A 6,994-nucleotide genomic window follows, 5' to 3' on the forward strand; every position below is an offset into this window, starting at 1 on the left:
TACCAGACATGTCTCCAAGACCAATAAATCATATTTACTGTCTTGTCTCCTCTTTTGAAGAGTAGTGGGATAGAGGTCGTTTGCCACGAAATTCGTTTCACATGATTATTTCCACTTTAAGAAATCTATCATTTTTAAAAGCTGTAAACGGAAATACTAATGAGTTGCTGAAAAGAAAAACACATTGACCTACGTTAGGTTTTAAGAAAATACCCATTGTAAAACAAAACAACATCCAATAAGGTTTTAGAAGAACTAAGAAGAACCCCGTGTGACATCTCAACCAGTCATTAATACCTGAACAACTCTTGTTCATATAACGACAAGCCATCATTGATTTGGCTAAGAGATCATTAACTTACTTAACAATCTCTCGTAAGTGCGACCCGCCATTTTTAGCCCTAGAGGTCCATCCCAAAAGGCCAATTCGAAGGGAAAAAATCCGATTGGGACAAAATCTAAAGCAACCCTATTCATTTATGGAGTTTACCTTGATATTGACCAACTGCACAAAACCCATCCGAAGGGGGACGCTCCAAAGGCGACACGAGGGCGTACAAAATGATCTCACGGTGTGAACCAATGACAGAGACCATAGGACGTGTTGACACATACCCTTCACCTACTTACTATAAACATTCTCTCCGTCCACCTTGATATTGACTCATAGAAACACCATCCGAAAGGGGATGCATCCTAGGCATCTCGAGGCCAAGCATGAATCTCAGGGAGAAAGTTGAGTGGAATCATAGACATATCTGATATGTCTCTTCCTCCCACTGAGTATTTTATAACCTAGGGTTTAGCTTACATAGAAAAAACACGACTAAGGATTTTAACTAAATGACTTTTAGGTTTTCCCAAGAGTAACTTTTACCTTGGATAGTGAAACAACTTTTGATCATCATCCATTAACTCTTTAACGAAATCTTTGACCAAAACCTCGCATGCTTGTTGAAAATCTATCTAATTCACCTTTTTAGGTAGGTTCCCAGGTAGGGGTGTTACATTTTCGTCAACTTAAGAACCCCAGCCTGGCCAGAACCCATCTTAGACAAAATGTCCCTTATAGATAGGTTTACAACAAATTTAATCTTTTATTCCAACCAATTTAATCGTATTAAACCGATTTTAAAAGATTAATATAGGTTACTAAACTTTTTAGAACCACTTGAACTTAGGTCTATCTCATTCCAATTTTAAAACCCTTTTAAAACTTGAGTTCACTCTAAATCCATATGCAACTCTAAATTATTGATTTTAGGTCTAATTTCCATTATAACCCTTATAAACGGAAACAACCACAGTGCTAAGCTAACACATGCAAGGCATTCATAACGCTTATAAAAAACCTAAGTGTCATACTCAATGCATTGTCCATTCATTGCTACTTCTTTTATATAACACTTATACAAAACAGCAATGAAACAAGCAAAACATTCTTCCATTCACCCTTAGACTATAACATTTATAATAAAAGGACGATGCATGATAATCCTCACTGCATGCAAAATATAACTCTTATATTTCATGATGCATGCGCATGCTTTCAAGTAATTTCTTCACACTCGATTATAACATTTATAATACATTATGCATGAATAATTGCACAACCTAAGGTGGGTTTTTAACTATATGACAAACACTTTGGTATATAAGAATGATACATCACATGTATAAGAAATCAAAGTTGATGAACCGGGTAAAATTGCCTTAAAACACAAAAAGGAAAGCTAACTATTACAAAAACAAGGAGTCTCCAGTTCAAACAGGCGAACCGGGTCTTGAACCGCTCGACAAAGCATTGCTTCTCCTACCATCATGTACTAAGCACCACGCGATCGTCTACACGATAAAACAAACACTTCGTTCTATCACTTACCAGCATTCCATAGTTAAACGATCGTTTAGCATTTACTATACGATCGTCTAGAAAAATCCAAACGATCATTTAGTTATTATTACACGATTGTGTACCTTTACTAAGTGATGAAGCCCAAATTACACGATCGCTTAGCGCGCTACACACAGTGCCCACCTTCCGCGATCGTCTAAGCGACTACGATGCTGCAAAGAACCATCGCCTAAGTGATCGCTTAGCTAGCGTCTCCGTATCGCATACACGTGATCACATAGGTAGTAACTAAGCGATGAAGCTTGCTAACTACACGATCGTCTAGCGCACACCTTCTACTAAACGACGAGCATTGCATGCTCTTACTACGATCGCCTACCTCCAGCGCTTACGCGATCGCGTAACCAACGCTATGCGATATGGTAAATGATTTACCCCATCGCTAAGCATTAGCTAAACGATTGATTAAAAAATACTACACGATTGTCTAAAAAAAATATCTAAATGATCGCTTAGTAAAATCCCTTCGATAGTTTACCTGAGGCTACACGATCCGACCAATACTTGGTCTTCTTCTTCATTGAGAACTGCATCGCCATGCGCTGAAGCTTCATCATGAACGACTCGACGAACTCAAACGTTTTGAATTACAAACTCGATTGCATTGTTAATTTCGCTAAAAAACACAGGGGCCCTTAGAATTAAAACTTTGTAATATCGAAAGCTTTAACAAAAAGGTAATTTAAACCCGAAACATTCGTCATTTCATCCACAAATGCAAAAAACGATTAACCACAAATGCAGAAACCCACCGTAACTGAAAAATGCATTCAATTCAGATCTTTAATTTGGAATATCAAAGAACCTGGCTCTGATACCAATTGAAGGAAATCATAAGCGAGATTTCCATGAGCAGTGGAAGCAAGATAATTCCAAATTACAATCATGAATGAACATATATTTATAGTCCACTTCAAAACAAGTGGTTAGACAATTCATACAGAGAAATTACAGCATGAACAACTACAAATGCAGTAAGGAAAACTCGACACACATTTGCAGATGCGTCTCCATGTTTCATTGTGCATGAACGCTCGAATAACAACAATCTCGAATGCCCGATTTACACGACCGCAACACAACAACGAACACCGCACGAACACATCGCGCTCGTCCTCAACGATCTCCTCGATCACGATCTCCTCTGCAACTCGAACGGCCTCCACAGCACCATGAACGGCCTCAAGAAAACCTCAACAATGTCGAGTTGAGTCTGACACCACCAACAAGGCGACCTTTGTATTCTCGGTGTGAGAATCCAGAGGGTGAGCTCTGTTCAGACTTGGTATGAGGCAGACGAAGGGAGGAAACACTGATTGCGTACACAACTGGGTAATTGGGAGAAAGCGGAGACCTATCGTATAGATCGATGCCCAATCGTTTAGATAAAGCTAAGCGATCATCTAGCAAAAGCTATGCGATCATTTAGCTCATCATTTAGCTCTGTTTGTCGCTTACAGACTCTACACGATCGTTTACCTTGGGCTAGCGATTGTCTAGCAAAACTATGCAATCGTTTAGTAGATACTTCCTGATCATTTAGCTCGCCACTGCACGATGGTTTAGCTTGCCCAACCGTCGTTTAGTAAATCCGAATTTTATTGACGACTTCGTGATTTTCTTTTGCGCTGAGAGAAAACTCAGAACTTTTTCTATCTATTTTAAAACCTCAATTTGGAAATAGGAAACCACTTTCCTTTTAAACTCACGGTTACCATGATCCAATAACCACCAACTACTTTGGTTATTTAAAAGAAAAAGAATTAATTATCCAATAATTAATATTATTATAAACATAAATGATAGCCAACTTATCATACTATATTTATAACCTATAGTTTTAATATTTCATCTCATGAAACGTATAAACCATAGTTCTTTTTCTATTCCATGGTACTTAATGTAAATCTCATTTACATCAATCCTCCACTAGATGTATCTCATATATCAAACCGATTATATAATATATAATCAAAATACCGCTTTTCAATTTGAACATTTCAATTCAGCACCAAGAACTGATCCTTAACTGAATCCATTGAGCTACCAAGAGGACCTTATGGACCTATAGCTCAAAGCTCCAATGGTACGTAAATAACTGACTAAACTCTTTAGTCATGGGATCCACCATCTGTTAACTGTCAGACACATCAGTAAAGACCGACAGCTAAACTCTCCTTACTACAGATATAATATGTGTCCATCTTAATCAATCAGCAACCCTTCACAGATCGCTCGTAAGTACAGCTGGGCCAATAACCATTATGCCCTTGTAGTTACATCTTTCTCCTTAAGTACCACTAATCTCTCTAATGAACATAAATCATAGTCTTACTATGACTGAGTCTTCTCTTCCTAAGAGAAGCTGTGGCCACTATGTTTAAGCCCCAAAATCAGTCTTTAAGGGAGAAATCTCTTTACTTATCTCTGCTTCAGGAAAGGAGTAAATTCCATCTTGTGGATTGAGTTCCCAGCTCCCAGATCAGATAAGTCCCCAAAAAGGTAGGCATGTTAAGTTGGCAATCTGGCCACTCTCACCCATACTAATCAATGGAACGACCTCAAAGGCAGAAGTTTCCAAAACACTAAGGATTGAGGTCGTGTCACCTATGGTCGTTTAGGTGAGATGCAAGTCGCTAGTATCAACGGCGTTATATACAAATTCTAGTCATCTCGTGGTCCAGGTCTTATACAAATTCTTTGTATAGGAAATCCCCGCTCCACGTCTCCATATGAATGGTCAGGATCTGCCATCTGTAGCAGTTTACAAAACTTGCAAACCTTTACAAAGAAGGTCGTATCCGTAGTGTCACCAGGATCAAGTATCCCACCTTAATCCTTATACTACATACCGATTTAGGTTATCACTTAAGGCATGATCCACTTGTATATCACATATGCATGCTTAAGTTCAGATAAGATAACCAAGAAGCTTTGTTTATTGGATATGAGTAAATGCCAGAATTAAATAACACTTATTTTATTCATTGAACAGTGTGTATCTTTACAAAACAACGAGACTCGGGGAGAATTAGGACATCAATCCCAACATCTTGTTTAATAGCCAAGAATCTTCCACAGATCTATCTCTCTCTTAAAGATCCGAATCGGACTAACATTCTTTTCTCTAAGTCTTCCCAATCTTTGAACAGCTCTCTACCTTCCTTCGACCGGTACCAGTCTAATGCGGCGCCGTCCAAACTCACGACCACCACTGTCTTCTTCTCAGATTGAGTCTACTTAAGAATTTGAAAATATTGGTCTACTCTGATAACCATGCGCCTGGATCACTTTCGCTAAACACCAGCATTTCTACTTTCTTGAATTTACTTCGGTCGCAAATCCCGTCTTCACCGGTTGCTTTCACCGAACTATTTGTTCTGCACACATTATGGGTATTCAATCCTTCTACCTCTTTTGTCACCTTTGCCTTTCCCTTGGCCATTTTCGTAACATAGGAAATCAGCATTTATTAATGTTTCTCTGCCTGCAATCCCAATCACTCAATTCTCTTCGCTAATGACGCCAAATTCTCCTATATGGTTGGCAATTTCTGCATTTTGGCTCTGAGTACATAGATCTCTTGGTCTAGTAACTCCAGTTTCTCTTCAAAACATTTCTGAGTCATGATTGCTCAAGTGGTTGCTCTGATACCAATTTGTTAGAACACTGATCTTTAAAAGACTTTATTATTGTAACGAGTTGGTGCAATCACGCAAAATAGCATCTAAACGATGAACGAATTCTTCATTAAATAATATGAGTGAAACAAAGACTAGATGATCGCTTATCAAACTCTAAACGTTCGTTTACTAACTTAATACGGTCACTTACAGTCTCTACACGATTGCTGAGTAATACTAGATGATCACTTACAAAACACTCTGCAATTGCTTACAAGATAGTACACGATCGCTTACAAGATATTACACGATCGCTTACCAAATACTATACGATCGCCTACCAAATGCTTCACGATCGCAGGGCTTGGCTACTCGATCGCTTAGTAGAAGAGGTATATGATGAGTGGCACACTACAACGGATTCTACACGATAGAGATTTCTGAACTCCCACTCTCGAGAGCTCACCTTCCTCACTCTAGTATTCAAACTTCCCTTCCTTCTCTTTCGATTTTTTCTTCTTTTAAACATCAACTTCTCCCAACAGAATTGAAAGTAGTTTAGCTGTGGTCCTCCAACCTCCTTAACCGACTCAACCGCCGACTTCCCCTTATCTTCTCTATTCTTTCCTTTTTGATATTGCAACATAATTGGAGGCCCATCACATTGTATTGGACATTTTCCAACTTTTATTTGGGCTTGGGACAATTTTTTGTTCTGTTTGCAAACAAGAAAAAACGTAGACACGCTTGCCATTTTCAATTATTTTTTGTTGAATCAACAAATACCCCAAATTAATATTTATTAAATGCATAATGACTAAAGATTGGACATTTAAAAGTATATGGACTAAAATTGAACTAACCTAAAGTACATAAACTGGAAGGGTATTTTAACATTCTTCTTTCTTTTTCTTCATCTTCTTAGTGCAACAAGAGAGGTATAGGAGGTTTAAACTTCTGATCATAAAAGAGATTGATAGTACATGTCTATTACTTCTTAAACTATATGCTTACATTGACATTAGTACTATTATGTTCAAATACCATTTTCAAATGTCTAGTTTTAATTTCTAAACTTAAAAAAAAAAAAAAAAAAAAACTTAAAGTTAGTCCCTTCTGCTTGTTAATTATTGTTTCTCTCAAAAAGAAATTGTTGGCTATTAGCATTTTCACTATAAATTTTCAAAATATATTCAATATTATTTTTATTACTTAGCCCATCTCTATAAAAGTTAATTTTGAAGGATTAAATTTAAGATTTATTGAAAAAGTACAATGATTGAAGTTGGTCATATGGAAATACTAACTTTAAAGTACAAGGACCAAAATATTATTAAGGGTCATTGGAACTTTGATAAAAATAAATAAATTGAAACTTTTGAGTGTGTCCTTGGTTTATAGTTTTTTGCAAACATGGAAAATCTCATCCATGCGGCCATGATCACTGAATCCTGCA

This window comes from Benincasa hispida, chromosome 11, assembly GCF_009727055.1.
Source record: "Benincasa hispida cultivar B227 chromosome 11, ASM972705v1, whole genome shotgun sequence".
Classification (NCBI taxonomy): domain Eukaryota; kingdom Viridiplantae; phylum Streptophyta; class Magnoliopsida; order Cucurbitales; family Cucurbitaceae; genus Benincasa; species Benincasa hispida.